The sequence below is a fragment of the Hibiscus syriacus genome, unplaced genomic scaffold (assembly GCF_006381635.1).
Source record: "Hibiscus syriacus cultivar Baekdansim isolate YM2019G1 unplaced genomic scaffold, ASM638163v2 tig00003454_pilon, whole genome shotgun sequence".
Lineage (NCBI taxonomy): Eukaryota > Viridiplantae > Streptophyta > Magnoliopsida > Malvales > Malvaceae > Hibiscus > Hibiscus syriacus.
This window is the reverse complement of record NW_024061972.1, coordinates 1,544,301-1,567,457: the sequence shown is the minus strand read 5'-3', so window position 1 is coordinate 1,567,457 and position 23,157 is coordinate 1,544,301.

Genomic DNA, 23,157 nt, shown 5'->3' with positions numbered 1-23,157 from the left:
CTCCTTCCAGCTAGCTTGAGTGTGGAGCTAGTTAGCAAGCATGGGTTGTTTGTGAACAAGCTTCCTAACTGAATCCTTATGAGCTTCATAACAACACGTTCAGCTATATTCAGCTACCATTGACATCATTTTTGACAACTCAGCTCCAAATAGTTCAACTAGCTGAGTTTAGCTAGCCTTGAGCTCCTCCAGCTGAATTGAGCTTTCCTCAGTGTTCCATGAGCTACCTTGTACTTTGTGAGCTGTTTGTGAGCTACATAGGACGTCCAAATCATCCACCAAGCTACCTCATCGTGCATCACACTCCAATGTACCTATATGTGCAAGGAAACAAGGTAAGTCCATGGTATTGAGTTGTTATGAGCTAATTACCTTGCTGCCATGTAAGAATAAGGTAATGTGAGCTATGATTGAAGGTCATGAGCTAAATATATCATCTCATAATATGTGTAAGATACTGCATGAAGCTTAAGAGCTAATATGAATGCATATGATCTAATAAAACGAATTACAATGATGTTGCCTTGATGTATATAAGGTAATCATGTTTAATATGATTATAAGATTATTCTAACATATTTAACATATTAAATAATAATGTGCATGATGTATCCATACAAAGTTATACAACTAATATTCTTATCATAAAATGTATTATAATAGCATTTATTATAAAGCTAGTAATAAGTAAATTCAATATAAAGATGTTCAAAAGTACTCCCTTTGTAGATGAAAACGTTCTTGAGTCACTTTTTGAGCTAATTGTGAGCTACATATCAATTCCAAATACTCGCACAAGCTTCTTTAATGTGTGCTTGCATCCATATACGTATATGTGCAAAGAAAATAAGGCAAATCAAAGGAAATGATCTAGAATGGATGAAATACCTTGCTACCGTGCATGTTTATCGCCTTATGGGCTATGAATACATTTCATGAGCTAAGAACTATATGATATAACATATGTGAGCTAATGTATATGACTTAGGAGTTAATTTGAAGGAAAATAAGCTAAGAAAGTAATGAATGAAAATGTTGCCATTTCAAGAATGAATTGAAACTTATCTAAATGAATTTAAGACTAATATGAATCAATAACATGCTTGAAATAACATCATGTAACAAGTAATATAAAGATGTGGATAATTATGCAAGTTACTTTACTTAATAAATTACATAACTAACAACCTTAGCAGGATATATGTTATTAGTTCATATATGATCAGAATGATGTAAAAAAAGTAAAGTTTTATAAGGTTTAAGAGTACTCCCTTGAAGTCTAAGTAAACAAAGCTTGCATATGGTAAGAACGTGATTCCATCATCCCCATTCTTTAGAGTAATTTGTCCTCAAATTTGGTATGCTCGAATGGTCTATCATTGTGTCATTCCAAATGCTTAGCCATGTGTTTTCTTAGTAATGGATTGCATCCTTTAGATGAATGGGTACTTTCAATAGGTACCTTTTCATAAGATTTCCTAATAGGCCTTTCTTTGGAATATAATCTACTAACAAGTACCTTTTCGAAATGATCTTCTTCTAAGGATATCCTTGTTGTAAGTGACATTTCATTTGGTTTCTCCTAAAAAGTGAAAAGCTGTGATGAAGGGGTACATACCTTTTGAGGACATGAATTATGACTCTTGGTGAGAAGTTGTGTCTTTAAACCCTAACCGACACCATTATTCACTGAATTCCTTTCAAATTCTAGCAACGAATCATCACATTTCTTCATAAAAAAATATATTTCATGTCTTATCCATCTTCGATTTTCAATGGTGGCTTGTCCTTTCATAAGGTCTCTACACTTCTTCTCATATGAATCTGATATTGTTGTACTTATTTAGGCGTCATAGGCACCAAAGTGACATTGCGTCCTTTATACTTAAAGGATTATTGATTTTGATAACAATCACGAATGACCCTTTTGTCATACTACCATGGCCTTCAAAGAAGAATGTGTCTAGCATGCATAGGGACTACATCACAAAGTACCTCGTCCTTGTACCTACCAATTGAAAATGAAATTAGTACCTATTTTGTGACATTTAACTCACCTCCTTCATTAAGCCATTGGAGTTTGTATGGAGTCAGATGCTTTAAAGTTCACAAGCTTAGTTTATCCAACACAATAGTACTGGCTACATTTGTACAACTTCCTCCGTCAATAATCATGGTACAAACCTTATCCTTAACACGACACCTTGTGTGAAAGATCTTGTTCCTTTGTAGTTTCTCCTGAATTGGATGGGATTGGAGGCACCTTTTCGAAATAAGTATCTCCCCACCAACAATAAATTCCCAATCATCTGGTTCTTATTCATAGATTGCTTATTGTTCCTCGTCGTGAATAGGTTCTTTCAAATTTGAAATGACCTCTCCATTGTCTAATAATATCATAGTGTTTCGGTTGGGACATTATCTTGCATCATGTCCTTTTCTGAAGCACTTGATGTCTCTGGACCTCTCAAGTGTTTGTTTGTTTTTCTACCTTTGCTTGACTCCCCCCACTTGTTTCATTATGGATCTTTCAAAACTATCCTTCACCTGGATCGGGGTTGGCTTTCGAAAAGTGTTGGGCTCTTGTTTTCATTTGGTGGTCGAATGGTTTCTACTTTTGTTGAAGACCTTCCTTTTTAGTTGTCGCTCAATCTTCATGGTCATGTGTATCATCTCCTTAATCTCTACATAATGCTTCAATTCAACAAGGTTAGTAATTTTAGGATTTAAGCCATATAAAAACCATGCCATGGTTACTTCTCTTTGTTCATCCACATTGGCCTGAATCATGGCTATATCAATTTCCTTTAAATAGTCTTCAATGCCCCTTCTTCCTTGTTTTAGATTTTAAAGCTTGTGATAGAGATCACGGTGATAGTGAGAAGGTACAAACCTCTTTCTCATAATGGCCTTCATTTATTCACAAATGTTGATTGAGCGATCACCATTTCCTCTTCGTGAACTTACTAATTGATCCCACTAAACGAGGGCGTAGTCCACAAATTCTATAGAAGTAAGTTGTACTTTCTTTTCCTCTGTATAGTTTTAGCATTCAAATATATGCTAAATTTTCATTACCTAGTCAATATAGGCTTCTGGATCAGTTTTTCCTTGAAATGGAGGAATTGTTACCTTGATGTTGCTAAAATTATCATTTTGATACCTTCCCCTTGATTCTTATGAAATTCTCTCCTGAATCCCTGGGAGACTTGATCTACCTCAACTTGTTCTTCCTCTTCAAGTTATTCTTTAATTCTAGGGTGTGTTGTCCTTCTATTGCCCAAAGATGCTTCAACTTGATCAATTTTGTGATTTAAGGACTCTAATTCCAATTTTAGCAATCTCGCCATCTCATGCATAATTACTTGAGTTTACAAATTTGGGGCTTCTCTTACAGGTGATTATCATGAACTACGAGACATGATTAGTAATAATAAAGAAAAGGAAATGTGTAAAAGGCCTTACCAATATTGCTCACACAAAGCCTCACGAGTTCACTCCAAGGAAAAACTTGAATGACTCTCAATCCGCTCATGTTTGCACTCTAGGACTTCAAGGATTTTACTTTTCCTCTTCTAATCTCCCACGCTCAAGCCTTTTTTTCATCTATCTCTTTCTCTCGAGTTCTAAGTAGACTTTACTCAAAACTATACCAAGTAATTCTTAGTTGTTGTGCGTTGACTGCAAATGGTTAGTAGGTATGGAAAAACAAATATAATGTATTAAGGTGATTTAGAAATAAAAAGAAAATAAGAAAAGGGTTACTTATAGCAAAGTCACTTTATAACCTTTCTATCACCACAATCAATTAGAAATGTTTACTTGACTTGCTTGGTGATGAGAACTTGTTGCTTGTGCTTTCAACTTTTTTTCTTTACAAAGTTCTTTTTCTTTTGTTTTTTTCTTGAGTGCTTGCAAATACTTTGCTGATTTTTTTAAACTTTCATCACTTGCACTTCTTTTTGTATTTTGAATTGTTATTGTTGCACGTTACTTCTTCCACCAAAGCTCTTAATACCGCTTGATGTAAGGTACTCGTACCTTAATTGATTATGGATCTAGAAATGAAGCAAAACAACCTGCAATAAGTGAATGGCTCAAAATAGAATGGCTTGGTAGTTGATCTAAAGATGAAATGGTAGGCTTTTATAATGATTCAGAGTTACCGAAGATAGTTAAGTATTTGGCTATGGTGTAGGTTTATGAAAGAAAGGATGGGAATATAGAATCTTAGAAAGACCAAGGAAGAACTAGTGTTATAATGAGCAAAGACTCAGCCTTACAAATCTTTCTTAGAGGTGGTAGAAAAGGACTTGGACCTTCTATCTATAAATGAAATAAGAACCACAAGTATCAAGGAAAGGGTTTAATGCAACAAGTATAAATATACTTGATAAGTCGATAAAAGTCACAAAGGACTTGAGAAAAAGAGAGAAACCTCACTTGATTAAAATATATGAAAATGTGTCGTACAATTGAAATGCAATAGCCTATTTATAAAGCATGAAGGGGCATGGTTGATTAGTTACAAGAGGATTCGGCCAACCTTGAATCCCTTTGAAAAGTCATAATTTAAATGCTAAAAGAGATGATGTGATGTAGGCTGATTCTACACTCTTCAATAAAAGTGAATAGATAGCCTTATTGTTGTCCCGATCTATGAATGACAAGTACCGATGTCCTTGAGGTATAAGTTTGGCTATAACAAAGATAAGAAAGAAATTGGATTAATAATGGAATAAAAAATGGATAAATAAGATAAGTAATGAAATGAAAGAAATTGATAGAGTTGGCTGCGGAATTGTGAAGATGTTAATGGCCTTGATGGAAGATGATGGTGATGTTGTATCTCAAACACACCAAAGAGGAAATATGCTAGAAAGCACAATCTTGATATTCACAAACTTGCTTGAGGGGTGGTGATATTGTCTTCAACCCAGTGGATAAAAAAACCTAGGAATTTAGGAATCAAGATGAAGGAATGACGCCACAAGTATAAGAAATATACTTGCTTAATCGATAAAGTTCACAAAGAACTTTGAAGATAGAATTAACTCAAAAAGGTTTGTTTATAATATAAATGAGATCAATACAAATGAAGGCAATTCTCTCAATTTATAGGAAATGAGAGGGCTTGGCCGAATAGCCATATAATGTTTCGGGTAGGTACATATCTCTGATGAAAGTGCATAATGTTTTAAAACAAAAGGAGAAGTCCTTTGGCTTGGTGATGGTTCGGCTACCTCTTCAAAGGGATCATGATGTTTCAGCAAGGATTAGGATATATCTCCCTTGGTCGAATGGTACATACTTGTTTATCTTGGTGCCAAAGACATCTCCCTTGATCGAATAATGATGTATTGGTTCATTTTGGCGTCCAAGCTCTCATGAACAAGGCATGTGGATGGTGGCTGAATAGACATGGTGCTTTGTCTCATGTCCCTTAATGATTTAGGCCTCCAACGGATGTAAACACTTCACCAAGGTGTACCTTGATGAAAGGGCACCTTCATGGGCAGCATCATTCATGAAAGATCATAATTGTTGGAAGGTAACCTTTAATGTTTGAGCTAGTTCTAGGGCGACTGAGCTGGAGGTGAGCTCGCTATAGTTGAGTTGTAACATGATGAACATTATGACAGCTCCTTATGAAAAGGTATTTCTTGAGGTGTCAACTATTCACGAAAAGGTACGATTTGACAAAATTTGACTTCGGACATATTTGAAGTGCCCTAAGTGGTAATGATGATGGGGCAACTCCCCAGCTGAATTGAAGTCATCATGTAGCTCAAATCTTCAGTTACATCCAACTATGAGCTCACGGGTCTCCGAATAACTTTTCACCAAATGATCCTTATGCTCTCCTAAACGTCCGAATGTAAGTTTCATTGCCTTTGCTTTCTCTATTTAGCTCCAAGATAGCTCCCAAGTTATGGCCGAATGTACATACACACATAACATATAGAATAAGTTAAGTATATGAACTATATTAATGTGTATAAGATAAAGATTTGTATTGTAGTATATAATAATAACTTATGCCTTACATAGTAATGAATAAGTTATTATCATTATAGCTATAGATGTAATATATGTATATGAATATAACTATGTTATAGCATATGAAATAGGCATCATTATGTATAAAGATAGAAAGTTTTTTCCCTTGAAAGGTTGGAATAGCAATGTTAAACAAGATGCTGAATTGGATCACATCATTCTCCCCCTACTTTTAATCGATTTGTCCTCAAATCGAAAGGTTTTCTTTTCCTAGTGTCCTTCTATCCAATAGTTTCAACGAGTACCTTTATGAAATGGTTCATGTCCTCTGAAAGGATGCTTTGAAAGTCCATGATCTGAAAAGAAAGAAATATTTCATAAAAACCTATTTGATTAAGCATATTTAAAGTTAAGATATACTCCCTGTCAGATGAATGTCCAAAGTTCATGTCTGTTGAAGACATTTTTCTTTGAATGTTTACATCCCTTAGTATCCCAAAAATCATGTTCCTTGGTCCTCCAATAGATGTGTTCATTGAATCACACAAGGTTATGCCTTTTGGAATAGAGATGTCTTTATAATCCTCATAAGTCACGCCCTTTGGATGAAGAATTGGCTCCTTTCTCTTTTCATTAGACACACCTCTTAGTTCTTGAAAGGTCACGTCCCTTATTCTCCTAAATTGACAAATGTGTTGGTTGGAACATCCTGCAAATCAAAGAAAATTTCTACATTTTCAAGGTTATAAAAATCTTCTTCGATCTTACGTATTGACAATAAGCATTTTTGTAACAAGTACTTAGATGTGTAGCCACTTGTTTTTGGACTAGTTTCCTCCTTGCTTGATATCGATTTCCCCTTCCTCATAGCCTCAACAGTTTGCTTCATCTTGATTTGATCAATTTGGACTTGTTTAGGCATCAAAGGTGTAAGAATAATCTTCTCCCCTCTATGGTTGAACGAGTAATGATTTGTAAAATAATCATGGATAGTCCTTTTATCATATTTCCATGGCCTTCCAATAAGTTAATCGCTAGCATGCATAGGAACGACTTCACACATAACCACATCCTTGTACTTTCCAATTGAAAAGGAACCATCACCTGTTTATTGACATTAAGTTCTCCTCGTTCATTGAGCCATTGTAGTTTATAGGGATTTGGATGCTTCAATGTTTTCAATCCCAAATTTTCCACCATGATTTAACTTGCTACATTAGTACAACTCCCACTGTCTATGATCATGAAACACACATTTTCATTCACATAGCATCGGGTATGAAAGATGTTTTCCCATTGTGCATTGTCCTCTACCACTTGAGTACTCAGACTTCTTTTAACCACTAGAGCTTTGCCTTCCACGGGAGCCCCAATTTCGGCTACTTCCTCGACTTCAAATGGTGCTATTACTTCTTCTTCATAGTCAGATTCAATGTCACCATTTCCAAGTAGTAACATGGTCTTTTGGTTGGGACATTGCGTAGAAACATGCCCCCTTCTAAGGAATTTAAAGCACCGAATGTCTCTTGATCGTTCAGGGGTTTCTTTTCCTCGTTTATCTTTGTTGAGTTATGGAGCATTGGATGATTCGGTCTTCTCTTTGCTAGGAGTAGGGGTAGATTTCTTCAAGTTGTTTGGACTCCATATTGATGGTATAGGCATGGTAGTGTGAGAGATAGATCTTCTCCATAGTTGCCTTTCTAGCTTCATTTCCATTTGCACCATTTCATCTATCTCTATGTAATGGTATAACTCCAAAGAGTTCACAATTTCGAGATTAAGTTCGGCAAGAAACCTAGCCATGGTTGCTTCACGATCCTACTCAATACTGACTCAAATCATTGCCACTTCCATCTCTTTATAATAATCCTCCACACTCCATTGGCCTTGTTTAAGATTCTGTAGTTTTTAAAACAAGTACCAGTGATAATGAATAGGAATGAAATGTTTACGCATGATACCTTTCATTTCAAGCCATGTTGAGATTTGTCTCTCTCCATTCCTCCTTCTAGTAAAACTAAGTTGATCCCACCATATCAAAGCATAATCGACAAACTCCATGGCTGCCAATCTCACGTTCTTTAGATCGGAATAGTTGTGGCAACTAAAACCATGTTCCACTTTGCTCTGGCATTCAAGATAGGCTTTAGGATCAGTTTCCCTTGGAATTGAGGAATCTTGATTTTGATGTTACTCATGTTATCATCAACATTGGCACGTCTAGGTCCTTGTAACATTGATGGTTCTTCTCCATCATAGTTGTCTAGGACATCATCTTCTTGAAGAGGTTGTTATCTCCGAGGTGTATCATTGTTTTGAGCTTGTGGTGGATCTCGATGTTGGTCTAGTTTATCATGAAGAGCATCAAATTCTTCACGAAACAACATCATCATTTCTCCAATCAATGCTTGCATTTGCAAGTTTGGTTGACCTGTATTTCCTTCAGGACTTTGAGACATGGTTAGTAAACAAAATAAAATAAACCTTACCAGGACACTCACAAAGCATCGCAAGTTTCGCTCCAAATAAAAGATTGGATCACTCCACTGAACACTCGTGTTTACTCTCGGGAATATGATTTTGGCTTTTATAATTTCCCTTATGATCTCACTCACCCAATAAGCCTTTTTCCACTCGATCTCTCTTGCTAAGTCATTTGAAAAACTTACTCAAGATTAAAAAAAGTTATTTCTCTTCTTGTGTGCGTCGGCTGCAAAATAGGTTAAGGTAGAAAAGAAAGAAGAAATGGAAAGGTAGAATAATTGATTAAAAAGATAATGAAAATAAATAAAAGGTTGAAGACAAGGAAAATAAAAGCATAAAAAGGAATAGGTGACTTACAACCCAAGAAACAACACTTACTATACCCTTTCACAAGAAACAATAAGGTTATCTTCTCTAGTGTAGATATGCCTCTTTGATGTACTTGTAATGGTAGAGCACTTTTCCTTGGATTTTTCTTTTCTTTTTTATTGAAATTGTTTTTCTTTTTTTTCTTTTTTTCTTTTTGTTTTTTTAACTCTTTTTGTTATTGTAGGAGCTTTTGATTTCCTTTTTGAACTTCTTCTTCTTTTTGCTTTTGTTGTTGCACGCTAATGACAATTTTGTTGTCAATCCATCTATGCTCTAAATACCGCTTGATGTAGGCTGAATCTACACTCTTCAATGGAAGTGAATAGATAGCTTATTGTTGTCCCGATCTAGGAATGACAAGTACTGATGTCATTGAGTTATAAGTTTGGTTGCAACAAAGATAGGAAAGAAATTTGATTAATAATGGAATAAGAAATGGATAAATAAGATAAGTAATGAAATAAAAGAAATAAATAGAGTTGGCTACGTAATTATGAAGATGTTGATGGCCTTGATGAAAGATGATGGTGATGTTGTATCTCAAACATGCCAAAGAGGAAACTATGCTAAAAAGCATAATCCCGATCTTCACAAACTTACTTGACGGGTGGTGATAGTGTCTTCAATCCACTAGATTTAAAATCTAGGAATTTAGGAATCAAGATGAAGGAATGATGTCACAAGTATAAGAAATATACTTGCTTAATCGATAAAGTTCACATGGAACTTTGAATAGAGAATTAACTCACAAAGGTTTGTTTATAATATGAATGAGATCATTACAATTGAAGGCAAGCCTCTCAATTTATAGGAAATGAGAGGGCTTGGCTAAATAGCCATATAATGTTTCAGCTAGGTACATGTCTCTAATGAAAGTACATAATGCTTTAAAATGAAAGGAGAAGTCCCTTGGCTTGGTGATGGTTCGGCTACCTATTCAAAGGGATCATGATGTTTCAGCAATGATGAGGATACATCTCCCTTGGCCGAATGGTACATGTAGTTTATCTTGGTGCCAAACACATCTCCCTTTGTCGAGTGATGATGTGCCGGTTCATTTTGGCACCCAAGCTCTCATGTGCAAGGCATGTGGATAGTGGTCAAATAGGCATTGTGCTTTGTCTCACGTCCCTTCATGATTTAGGCCTTAAATGGATGTAAACTCTACACCAATGTGTACCTTGATGAAAGGGCACCTTCATGGGCAGCATCATTCATGAAAGGTCACAATTGTTGGAAGGTAACCTTTCATGTTTGAGCTTCTTCTAGGGTGAATGAGCTGGAGGTGAGATGGCCATAGTTGAGTTGTAACATGATGAACATTATGGTAACTCCTTGTGAAAAGGTACCTCATGAGGTGGCAACTATTCGCGAAAAGGTACGATTTCAAAAAATTTAACTTAGGACATATTTGAAGTGTCCTAAGTGGTGATGATGATGGGGTAACTCCCCAGCTGAATTGAAGTCATCTTGTAGCTCAAATCTTCAGCTCAATCCAGCTATGAGCTCATGGGTCTCCGGATAACTTTTCACCAAATGTTATTTATGCTCTCCTAAATGTCCCAAGTTGTGGTCGATTATACCTACACACATAACATAAAGAATAAGTTAAGTATCTGAACTATATTAATGTGTATAAGATAAAAATGTGTACTATAGTATATAATAATAACTTATTCCTTACGTAGTAATTAATAAGTTATTATCATTATATATATACATATAATATATGTATATGAATATAACTATGTTATAGCATATGAAATAGGGATCATTATGTATAAAGATATAAATTTTCTTCCCTTGAATGGTTGGAATAACAATGTTAAACATGATGTTGAATTAGATCACATCATGATGGTTTGGTTATAATTGAATGGAAACAACCCTCAGTCAAATGGTTCATTTTTCTATTCATCTTGGCGCCAAATTGAAGAGGAAGGAGTCCTTTGGCGGTATGGTGATGTAGACTTTTATCTTGGTGCCTAAAGAAACCACATGCAAGGCACATGGTTGTTGGTCATATGACACGCACATGGGGTTCTAGGAAGACTTGTTGTGCAGCCTTGTGCATAGGATGAAGACTTGTAATATACATCTTCTTGGGCATGCATGGGTTTTCCTCCATGCTTTCTTGAATGTGTAGCTGGCTAGGAAGCAAGGGGCTGGTTGTTAATAAGCTTTGTAGCCGAAACCTCCTTGGCTCCTTAGCACCTCTCCGAGCTACCTTCATCTGCCCATTTGATCACTTATAAAGACTTGACCTCAAATGGTTCATCCAGCTAGGTTCAACTACTTGCTATCTCCTCTAATTGAGTTGAGCTTTTCATAAGTCTCCATGAGATGGCATAACCTTTGTGGCCAAATTGTGAGCTGCATATAAATTCCAAATACTCCCATAAGCTCCCTTAATATGTGTTGTGTATCTATGTACCTATATGTGCAAATAAAACATGGTAATAAAAGAAAATGAGCTGGAATGAATGAGATACCTTGTTGTAATGCATGTTTATGTCCTTATGGGCTATGAATGCATTTCATGAGCTAAGAACTATATGATATAATATATGTGAGAAAATGTATATGACTTAGAAGCTGAGTTTAAGGAAAATATGCTAAGAAGTTAATGAATGAACATGTTGTCATTTCATGAATGAATTGAAACTTATATAAATGAATGCATGACTAATATGAATCAATAAGATGCTTGAAATAACATCATGCATCAAGTAATATAAAGATGTGGATAATTATGCAAGTTACTTTACTTAATAAATTACACAACTAACAACCTTAGCATGATATATGTTATTAGTTCATATATGATCAGAATGATGTAAAGAAAGTAAAATATTATAAGGTTTAACAGTACTCCCTTGAAGGCTAAGTAAACAAAGCTTGCATATGGTAAGAACGTTCTTGCATCTCTTTTACTTGTTTCTCGTGCAAAACTTCTTTCATGGCATTCTTTTTGGTTTGCTTCTTCATGGATTTAATTTTTTTTTTCAGTTGAGTTTGCCTTCATGCACCTGATTTGGCAATATTAGCAACAAGGTAATTTTCTTTTCATTATTGATGAATGAAAAGTAATTGGTGAAGCCATCACGCGTTGGTCATTTATCAAACTGCTAAGGTCAATCGAAAAGAAGATGGCTTGAATTCTTGGGAACAACAACACACAAGACTTCATCTTTGTTTCTTCTGATTGAGAATGACACAAGTACTTATTCAGTGACTTTTAAATTTTCTTCGTCATTCAACCATTGCAATTCGTATGGACTGGAATGTTTGATCGTTGTAAGGCTCATCTTTTTTGCCATATATGTACTAGCAAGGTTTGCACAACTTCTTCTATCAACGGTTACAAGGCATACATTACCATTTACATGGCAACGAGTATGAAATGTATTCTCTCTTTTATGATTGTACTCTATTTCTTGGGAAGATGAAAGATTAAGCAACATTGTTAGTAAAAAAAATATGAAATATGAAAAAGGACCTTACTAATCAATCTCTCACAAAACCTCTCTTAAACACTCCAAAGAAGGATATTGTCACTCAACACTCTTGTTTACACTCAGGACTTGTTATGGCTTTTTCTTTTTCTTCTTTTGTGCTCACACTCTCATTGTGACTTTTTACTCTCGTCCTCTTTAGTAGGTCCTAATAAAACTTTACTCAAGACTTGTCAAGGTCTTGGTACTTTGCATGCGTTGATTGCAATTGGTTAAGGTAATGGAAAAAACAAATGTAATGTAAAGGGTGGCTAGAAGAATAAATAAAAGAAAATAAATGGTTACTTACTTGTAAAGTCATTCACAACTTCACCTTCACCATAATCAAGGTCTTGATGATGTCTTGAACCTTATTGGTGTTGCTGTTGTTGAAGAGATTCACTTTGTTTGGCCTTCACTTTATTGTTGAAACTCCTTTTAGTTGATGTTGGAGTCTTCCTTTGATGTTGTTTTCTTCAATGGTTGAATGCACCTTTTTTACTTATTTTCTTCTTCTTCTTTTTCTTCTTTTCTTTGTAAGGCTTCTTGTGTTGCACATTTCTCTTCACCTAAGGCTTTGATACCATATGATATAAGGTAATCTACCCTTGATTGTGGATATAGTGGATAGCAAGCACCTGTAAGAAATTGGCTACAAATTGAAGGCTTGGTGGTAAATGAAAGGAGTTAATGGTAGGTTGGTTTTAGATAAATGAATGACTGTGGAAGTGTTGTTGAAATGATAATGGTTTGGGCTTAAGAAACAAGAAAAAAATGGTAGGATAATATCTTAAACAGACTAAGGAAGAACCTGTGCTATAAGTGATATCATCGCTAATAGCAAAGGCCCGGAGACTTCCTAAGTGGCCCCATCACACGAGCAAGGGCTAAGGAGTTTCAAACAGCCATGGTGAGTATGTTTTCATCAAGCTTGGGACTTAATGAGGGAGGAATAATAAGGGAGGAACACTTTACATTGCCTATGCATGAATTTGCATGGTAATTTAAAGTTTGCATAACATTCATTACATTTAATAAGTGTTTTGTTCATTCAAGCATGCATTGCATTTAAATCATCTAGTTCATTTACGGAAGTAGTTCATTTATGCCTTTAGATCATTTAGTAAGCTATTTCATTCATTCACCTAGTTCATTCAATAAATTTAGTTCATTTATTAAACTAGTTCATTCATCAAACTAGTTCATTTATTAAACTAACTATTAATTGTTTCTTGCATGTTTTCAATTAAAGATTGAATAAAGCTCACCTTTGTCTGTAGGTGCATGAGAGAAGTTGAACGATTTCATCAGATACAAGAATATCAGTCAGAATGTCTTCTAATTCTGAATACGATATAAACATGTTTGGTTTCACAAAATAATTGGGAATTATTCATCTATCTATTATCTTTCCAACTCCTTTTGAATCACCTCAATCCGATATCTGTAGCTTAAGATATGATCGATTTATTGAAGACAATTCAGGTTAGAATTTTGTTACGGGAATTTTATGCATGGATGATTTGGATGAGTTTGAGCAAAGAGAGAGTATTTTCAACTTCAGCCAAGTGACAAGCCATTTAAGGGCTTGTAATTCACACATTCAAGGCATTCAAAGCTGATTTTTATCATCTAAAGTCAATGGTTGTTCATATTCTTCAAGGGAGCATGCAATGAAGGGTGATTTAATTCACTTATTAAGACAATTTTCAGCATGGAATAACAAGAGTCTTCCACCCCTTGGACAAATTAAGGCCAAATTCAGCTTCAAATTGCCTAGATTCATCCCCAAAATTATCTAGAATATTCAGCCAACCTTGAAGATAAGAAGACAAAGCATTCAAGTGCATTTTATTGTTAAATTGATGAGAATGTTTTCATCTTTTGAGTCTTTTCATATGTTGCTTAGAAATGCTATAAATATGCACCCTTGGGATCATTTGTAGACATACATTTGAATATATAAAATATCTTTGAGAGGTTTCTTTCATTCTTGTTCTCTTGTAGAACTTTATCGACTTCAAGATAGTCTTGTAGTCTTCATCCATTTCCTTTTGTTATAGTGTTGGTTCCTTGCTCATCTATAGCTAGTGGGTCACATCCCATCTACTTCCTCTTCGATTACATCTCTGTTGGTTCCTAACTCCATATAGTTAGAGGATCACAATCTATTTTTTTCAATCCATTTTACACATTCCACACCATTACCAACCCATACCTTTTCCATACTTCCATTCCATCTAAACTACAATTTCCATCATATTCCTTACTTAACCAAATCCTAAAAATCATTTCCATATCAATCCTTCATTTCCATTATATCTCTATCTTTCATTAACATCTTTCAAGTCATGATTTTCAGGTTCAAAGGAAGCAATTCAATCTCTTACTAGAATCACGATTGGTAAATCATGTATTTGACTAAAAAATCAGAATTGAGATCATATCATTTGGTATTAGAGAGAGTCGATTCAGTAAGCGTATCATTTTCTCTATTTTCCAAGTTAGTAAAAAAGCAAAAATTAAAAAAAAAAATCAGACAAAGAAATAAAATGTTTAAAGAGGGAGGGAGAAATTTTTTTCATCTTTAAAGGAAAAAAATAATATTTACTTCATCTTTATATTCCATTATTCAATTCCATTACCTTTACTTACAATCTCTTTTCCTTGTAGCCAATTTCTTTTCACTATCCTTGCTACCAAGTCACAATTGTTTCGGCAAAGTCCAGTAGACACTTGCAAGCCTTGAGGAAGTTCCCAAAAAGGACTTGCAATCAATCAACGAGTGGTAAAAGGAGAGAGTGATAATCAAGGGTAAAAGCCATCCCGAGTGAAACACGAATAGGATTGACTTTTCTTGGAGTTTTTGGTGAGGCTTTTCCTTTTATTTGTGTGGTTATTTTTTATTACTAATCATGTCTCATCATTTGGGAGATAATTCTTAAGTTACAGGTAACATTGTACCAAACCTACAAATACAAGCCATGGTGCGTGAATTGACCAGGATTTTGAGGGTTGAAACCCTCTATGAACATATGGATTATATTAAAGATGACTGTACTCTAGGATTTTGAGAGCAAGAAGTCAAGGAGGAAATGAATAAGTGGAAAGACCCTAATAAGATCGTGCATCACAACAAAGAATGGGAAATCAAGGTATAAGGTCCCAAAGGTTTCATCCATTAATGGATGATAATCTTGTTAATATTAAGATTTCCATTCTATTATTCTAAGGCAAGACGGATCCCGAGGCATACCTAGCATGGGAAAAGAAGGTAGAGTACATCTTTGGAGGCCACGATTATTCTGAACTCAAGAAGGTAAAACTCGTTGCCCTCGAGTTTATATATTATGTATTGATATAGTGGGATCAATTGACATCAAGTAGGTGACAAAATGGAGAACATCCTATCATTACATGGGATGAAATGAAAGTAGTGATGTGAAGGCGATTCATTCCAACCCACTACCATTGGGAGTTATTCAACCGTCTTCAAAACCTCTCACAAGTGATGTAAGGTAATCTACACTTTTAATGGAGTGAATAAATAGCCTTATTGTTGTCCGGATCTAGGAACGACAATTAGAAATGTCCTTGAATTTATAAGTATGGCTGTAACAAGGATGATAGAAATATAGTATTAGTAAATAAATAATAAATGGATAATCAAAATAATAAATCAAAATAAGAATAGAAAAGAGTTTGCTACGAAATTATAAGTGAAGATGTTGGTGGTCTTGATGGAAGATGGTTAATGGTGTTGAAGTTGTATGAAAGATGGTGATGATAATGTATCTCAAACACGCCAAAGAAGAAGCTTTGCTAGAGAGCACAACCCCGGTCTTTACAAACTTGCTTGAGGGATAGTAATGGTGTCTTCAACCCATTATATATAAAATCTAGGAATTTTAGAATCAAGGTGAAGGAATGACGCCATAAATATAAGAAAAATACTTGCTTAACCGATAAAGTTCTCAAAGAACTTTGAAGAGAGATTTAACTGACAAAAGTTTGTTTATATTATGAGATGATATAAGTACAAATGAAAGCAATCCTCTCAATTTATAGGAAACTAGAGGGCTTGGTCGAATAGGCATCTAGTGATTCGGCAAGTACATGATTCTTTATGAAAGTACATAATGTTTTAAATGAATGGATGAGTCTTTTGGCTAGGTGATGGTTCGACTATCTCTTCAAAGGAGACATGTTGGTTCGGCTAGGATGAAGATACATCTCCCTTGGCCAAATGCTGACATGCTTGTTCATCTCGGCGCCAAAATTATCTTCCTTAGTCGAATGGTGTTGTGTCTTCCCAAGTTGGCGCCAAAGTCTCCTTTTTTAAGGCATGTGGGTGGTGGTCGAATAGGAATGGTGCTTGTCTCATGTATCTTAATGATTTAGGCATCTTAATGAAAGCTCACAATTGTTAGAAGTTAACCTTTCATGTTTGAGTTAGTTATAGGGTGAATGAGTTGGAGGTGAGCTGGCTATAGGTGAGTTGTATCATGATGAACATTATGGCAGCTTCTTTAAAAGGTACCTTTAGAGTTGGCAACTTTTCGCGAAAAGGTACGATTTCACAAAAATTGACTTAGGATATATTTGAAGTGTCCTGAGTGATGATAATGATGGTGCAGCTCCCTAGCTGAATTGAAGTCATCTTGTAGCTTAATCGAAGTCATCTTGTAGCTTAATCCAGCTATGAGCTTAATGGTCTCCGGATAACTTTTCACCAAATGTTCCTTATGCTCTCCTAAACGTCCCCATGTAAGTTTTCTTGTTGTTGCTTTCACCATTTAGCTCTAAGATAGCTCTCAAGTTATGGCCAAATGTACCTATATTCAAACATAACGAATAAGTTAAGTACATGAACTATATTAATGTGTATATGATAAACATGTGTTCTATAGTATATAATAATAACTTATGTATCATGATGTAAGGCTCTTCTGATGTCTTAACAAATGATTGTGGATCTAGGAAGAAAGCAAAACAACCTGCAAAGTGAATGGCTCAAAACAGAATGGTTAAGGGTGGTAAACGTATAGGTGATTAGGTGGGATGTTTAGTTGAGAGATGGAAGCGGAAGATGATTGATATGGCTATGGTTATGGTTTATGAAACAAAGGGATGGTTGCGAGGATAGTATCTTAAAGAAGACTCAAAGAAGAACCAATGCTATATAGAGCAAAGACCCATACTTTATATTGCTTCTTTAAGGGGTGGTATGAAGTACTTTGATCCACTAGTTATAAAGAACTAGGAACCAGAAGTATCAAGGTGAAAAGAGAAGGGGTTGACGCCACAAGTATAAATTATACTTGATAAGTCAATAAAAAAGTCACCAGGACTTAAGGAAGAGAATAATCTCACTTTAATTAAAATAAAAGGTATGATTACAAATGATGAATGCTTTCCTATTTATAGGAAATGGAGAGACATGGCCAAATAATTACAAGGACATTCTGCCAGCCTTGTGCCTTCCTATAGAGACATAATTTAATTCATAAATAACTTGAATAAATAGGTGCTGGTTCGGTTGAAATGTAGGGGCATGTCTCATGGCCGAATAGCACTTGAAACCCTTCAAGTTGGCGCCAAATTGGAGGAGTAATGATGTTTGGCCGAATGGATAGATGGTCATTCATCTTGGCGCCTAAATGGAGTCACACGCGTAGCACATGGGTTGGCTGGTCACAAGGCGTGCACATGGCTTCTCTAGGATGCTTGTGGTGCATCCTTATGCATAGGATGAAGTCCAAGCATTGGCACCAACCTTGGCGTGACTTGAGCTTCCTTCAAGCTAGCATGTGTTTAGCTAGCAAACATGGGCTGTTTGTGAACAATCTTCCTAGCTAAGTCCTTGTGAGCTCCTCAACATTATGTTCAGCTACATTCAGCTACCTTTGATATCACTTTTGGAAACTCAGCTCCAAATAGTCCAACTAGCTAAGTTTAGCTAGCCTTAAGCTCCTCCAGCTGAATCGAGCTTCCCTTTGTGTTCCCTAAGTTGGCTTGTACTTTGTAAGCTGTTTGTGAGCTACATAGGACGTCAAAATCATTCACCAAGCTACCTTAACGTGCATCATGCTCCAATGTACCTACATATGCAAGGAAACAAGGTAAGTCCATGATATTTAGCTAAGACGAGCTAAATACCTTCATGCCATGTTTGATTATGGCAATGTGAGCTAAGTTTGAATGCCATGAGCTAATTATATCATCTCATAATATGTGTAAGATTATGCATGAGGCTTAAGAGTTAATATGAATGCATATGAACTAATGAAATGCATTATAAGTATGTTGCCTTGATGTATAAATAATATTCATGCTTAATATGATTATAAAGCTATCCTAACATGCTTATCAAATTAAAATAACAATGTGCAAGATGTATTCATACTAAGTTATTCTTTAACTACATAACTAATATTTTTAGCATGATATGTATTATAATTACATATATTATAAGACTAGTATAAAGTAAATGTGATATAAGGATGTTCAAGAGTACTCCCTTTGTAGATGAAAACGTGCTTGCATCATCCCCCTTCTTTAGGGCAATTTGTCCTCAAATCGAGTTCATTTTGTCCTTGCATAGCTATACGTCTCTTTGCTAAAAGAAAGTATCCTTTGAACGTTTGTGTTCTTCCATTAGGTTCCATTTCGTAAGATTTCCCTTTAGGCCTTTCTTTGGAATATGATTTACCAACAGGTACCCTTTGGGAGTGATATTTTTTTAAGGTTATCCCTTTTGGAAGTGACCTTTAACGTGGTTTGTCCTGCAAAGTGAGAAGAGGAAAGGTTTCAAATGAAGGGGTACTTACCTTTGGAAGATTAAGGCCATTGGTGAAGAGTTGTGACTTTAAGTCCCAAACATCACCATTTTTCGTAAGAGATCCTTCATTTTCCAGTATTGAACCATCTTGTTTCTCTATGAAGAAGTTTGGGTTCTTGTTTCGTTCCTCTTCATTCTTCGTTGGGGTTTTGTCTTTGCGCCATCCTTGTACACTCTTTCGCATATGCAATTGATCTTGTTGTACTTCTTTAGGCGTTAAAGGCACCAAGGTTACCTTCCGTACATCATGCTTAAAAGTGTATTGATTGTGATAATAATCATGAATGGCCCTTTTGTCATACTGCCATGGTCTTCCAAGTAAGATATGGCTAGCATACATAGGGATAATGTCACAAAGCACCTCGTCCTTATACCTACCAACTGAAAAAGGAATTAGAACCTGTTTGGTAACGTTTCACTCACCTCCTTCATTGAGCCATTGGAGTTTATATGGAGTAGGATGCTTTAACATTGGCAATCCAAGTTTTTCAACCATAAGAGTGCTGGCTACATTTGTGCAACTTCCTTCATCGATGATCACTGTGCAAACCTTGTCCTTGACATGGTATCTTGTATGGAAAATATTGTTTCTTTGAATATCCTCTTGGGATGTTTGTGATTGTAGGCACCTTTTCAAAACAAGCATCTCACCATGATCTACATTTTATTCAGTTTCTTCGTCTTGCATTATTTCAGGTTCCTCATCAAAAATAGGCTCGTCAGAATCCAATACAATATCTCCATTGTCAAGTACCATCATGGCATTTCGGTTGGGACATTGACTAGCAACGTGTCATTTTCCAAAACACTTGAAACATTTGATATCTCTTGATCTCTCGAAAGTTATGGTTTGCTTTTCTTTACCCTTGCTAGATTTTCCCATTTGTATAATTTTGGGTACCTCTACACGATCCTTTGTTTGGATTGGAGTTTTCTTCCGGAAAGTAATAGGTTCTTGTTTCCATTTGGTGGCCGAATTTGGACTGCTCCTAGTGTAGGATTTCCTTTTGAATTGTCTTTCAATTTTCATGGCCACATGTACCATCTCTTAAATCTCTATATAATGCTGAAGTTCAACAAGGTTAGCAATATCAAGATTTAGGCCAGATAAGAACCTTGCCATTGTTTCTTCTTTATCTTCATCCACATTGGCTCGGATCATGGCTATCTTCATTTCTTTGAAATAATCTTCAACGCTCTTGCTTTCTTGTTTCAAATTTTGTAGTTTATGATAAAGATCTCGGTGATAGTGAGTAGGCACAAACCTTTTCCTCATAATGGCTTTTATTTCTTCCTATGTAGTGATGGGGCGTTCACCATTTCGTCTTCTTGAACTTACCAATTGATTCCACCAAACTAAGGCATAGTCTACGAATTCCATAGCAGCAAGCCTGACCTTCTTTTGTTCCGTATAATTTTGACATTCGAAAATGTGTTCTATTTTGATTACCCAGTCCAGATAGGCTTCAGGATCTGTTCGTCCTTGAAATGGAGGAATGGTCACTTTGATGTTGCTTAAGTTGTCGTTCTGATTTCTATGAACATCTATTCTTGTTACTGATGTTACTTCAGCCTCCTCTTCTTCTAATTCTTCCTCAATTCTAGGGCGATTTACTCTCCGGTTGCCAAAGGATGCTTCTAATTGATACATACTATCTTGGAAAGGCTCCAATTCTAATTTCAACAATCTTGCCATTTTATGCATAATAGCTTGTGTTTGCAAGTTAGGGGCTTCTCTTTCTGGTGATCCTCCTGAACTCCGAGACATGGTTAGCAAATAAGAAAAGAATAAGATGTGTAAACGACCTTACCATAATATACTCTCACAAAGCCTCACGAGTCACTTCAAGAAAACTTGATGTCACTCAGTCCGCTCGTGTTTGCACTCTAGGACTTTAACGGCTTTTACTTGTCCTCTTCTGATCTCACACACTCTCCAGCCTTTTTCCTCTCGATTCTCTTGTCTCAAGTTCTAGAGAACTTTACTCAAGACTATATCAAGTAATTTTTACTTGTTTAGCGTCAGTTGCAAAAGGGTTAGTAGGAAGAAAAAAAACAAATATAATGAAAGGGTTGCTTAGAAAAAATAGAAAGAAAAGAACAAAATGGGTTACTTACAAAAGTCACTTTATAACCTTCTATCACCACAATCAATTTAAACGGCTTACTTGACTTGCTTGGTGATGAGAATTATTGATGAGTGCTTCAACTTTCTTTCTTTCTTTTATTTTCTTTTCTTCTTTTTGAGTGATGAAAATTTCTTCTTTTGGAGTGCTTCAATTTGTTTTATGATTTTTCTTGATTTCTTTGACTTTGCACTTCACTTGCACTTCTTTTTGTATTTTTGCTGTTGTTGTTGTTGCACATTGCTTTCTTCCACCAAAGCTCTGATCACCGCTTGATGTAAGGCTCTTCGGATGCCTTAACAAATGATTGTGGATCTAGGAAGGAAGCAAAACAACCTGCAAAGTGAATGGCTCAAAATAGAATTGTTAAGGGTGGTAAACGTATGGGTGATTAGGTGGGCTGTTTAATTGAGAGATAGAAGCGGAAGATGATTGATATGGCTATGGTTATGGTTTATGAAACAAAGGGATGGTTGTGAGGATAATATCTTAAAGAAGACTCAAAGAAGAACCAATGTTATATAGACCAAAGACCCAGACTTTATATTGCTTCTTTAATGGGTGGTATGAAGTACTTTGATCCACTAGTTATAAAGAACTAGGAACCAGAAGTATCAAGGTGAAAAGAGAAGGGGTTGACGCCACAAGTATAAATTATACTTAATAAGTCGATAAAAAGTCACCAGGACTTAAGGAAGAGAATAATCTCACTTTAATTAAAATAAAAGGTCTAATTACAAATGATGAATGCTTTCCTATTTATAGGAAATGGAGAGACATGGCCGAATAATTACAAGGAGATTCTGCCAGCCTTGTGCCTTCCTATAGAGACATAATTTAATTCATAAATAACTTGAATAAATAGGTGCTGGTTCGGTTGAAATGTAGGGGCATGTCTCATGGCCGAATAGCACTTGAAACCCTTCAAGTTGGTGCCAAATTGGATGAGTAATGATGTTTGGCCGAATGGATAGATGGTCATTCATCTTGGCGCCTAAATGGAGTCACACGCGTAGCACATGGGTTGGCTGGTCACAAGGCGTGCACATGGCTTCTCTAGGATGCTTGTGGTGCATCCTTATGCATAGGATGAAGTCCAAGCATTGGCAGCAACCTTGGCGTGACTTGAGCTTCCTTCAAGCTAGCATGTGTTTAGCTAGCAAACATGGGCTGTTTGTGAACAATCTTCCTAGCTAAGTCCTTCTGAGCTCCTCAACATTATGTTCAGCTACATTCAGCTACCTTTGATATCACTTTTGGCAACTCAGCTCCAAATAGTCCAACTAGCTAAGTTTAGCTAGCCTTAAGCTCCTCCAGCTGAATCGAGCTTCCCTTTGTGTTCCATGAGCTGGCTTGAACTTTGTAAGCTGTTTATGAGCTACATAGGACGTCCAAATCATTCACCAAGCTACCTTAACGTGCATCATGCTCCAATGTACCTACATATGCAAGGAAACAAGGTAAGTCCATGATATTTAGCTAAGACGAGCTAAATACCTTCCTGCCATGTTTGATTATGGCAATGTGAGCTAAGTTTGAATGCCATGAGCTAATTATATCATCTCATAATATGTGTAAGATTATGCATGAGGCTTAAGAGTTAATATGAATGCATATGAACTAACGAAATGCATTATAAGTATGTTGCCTTGATGTATAAATAATATTCATGCTTAATATGATTATAAAGCTATCCTAACATGCTTATCAAATTAAAATAACAATGTGCAAGATGTAGTCATACTAAGTTATTCTTTAACTACATAACTAATATTTTTAGCATGATATGTATTATAATTACATATATTATAAGACTAGTATAAAGTAAATGTGATATAAGGAT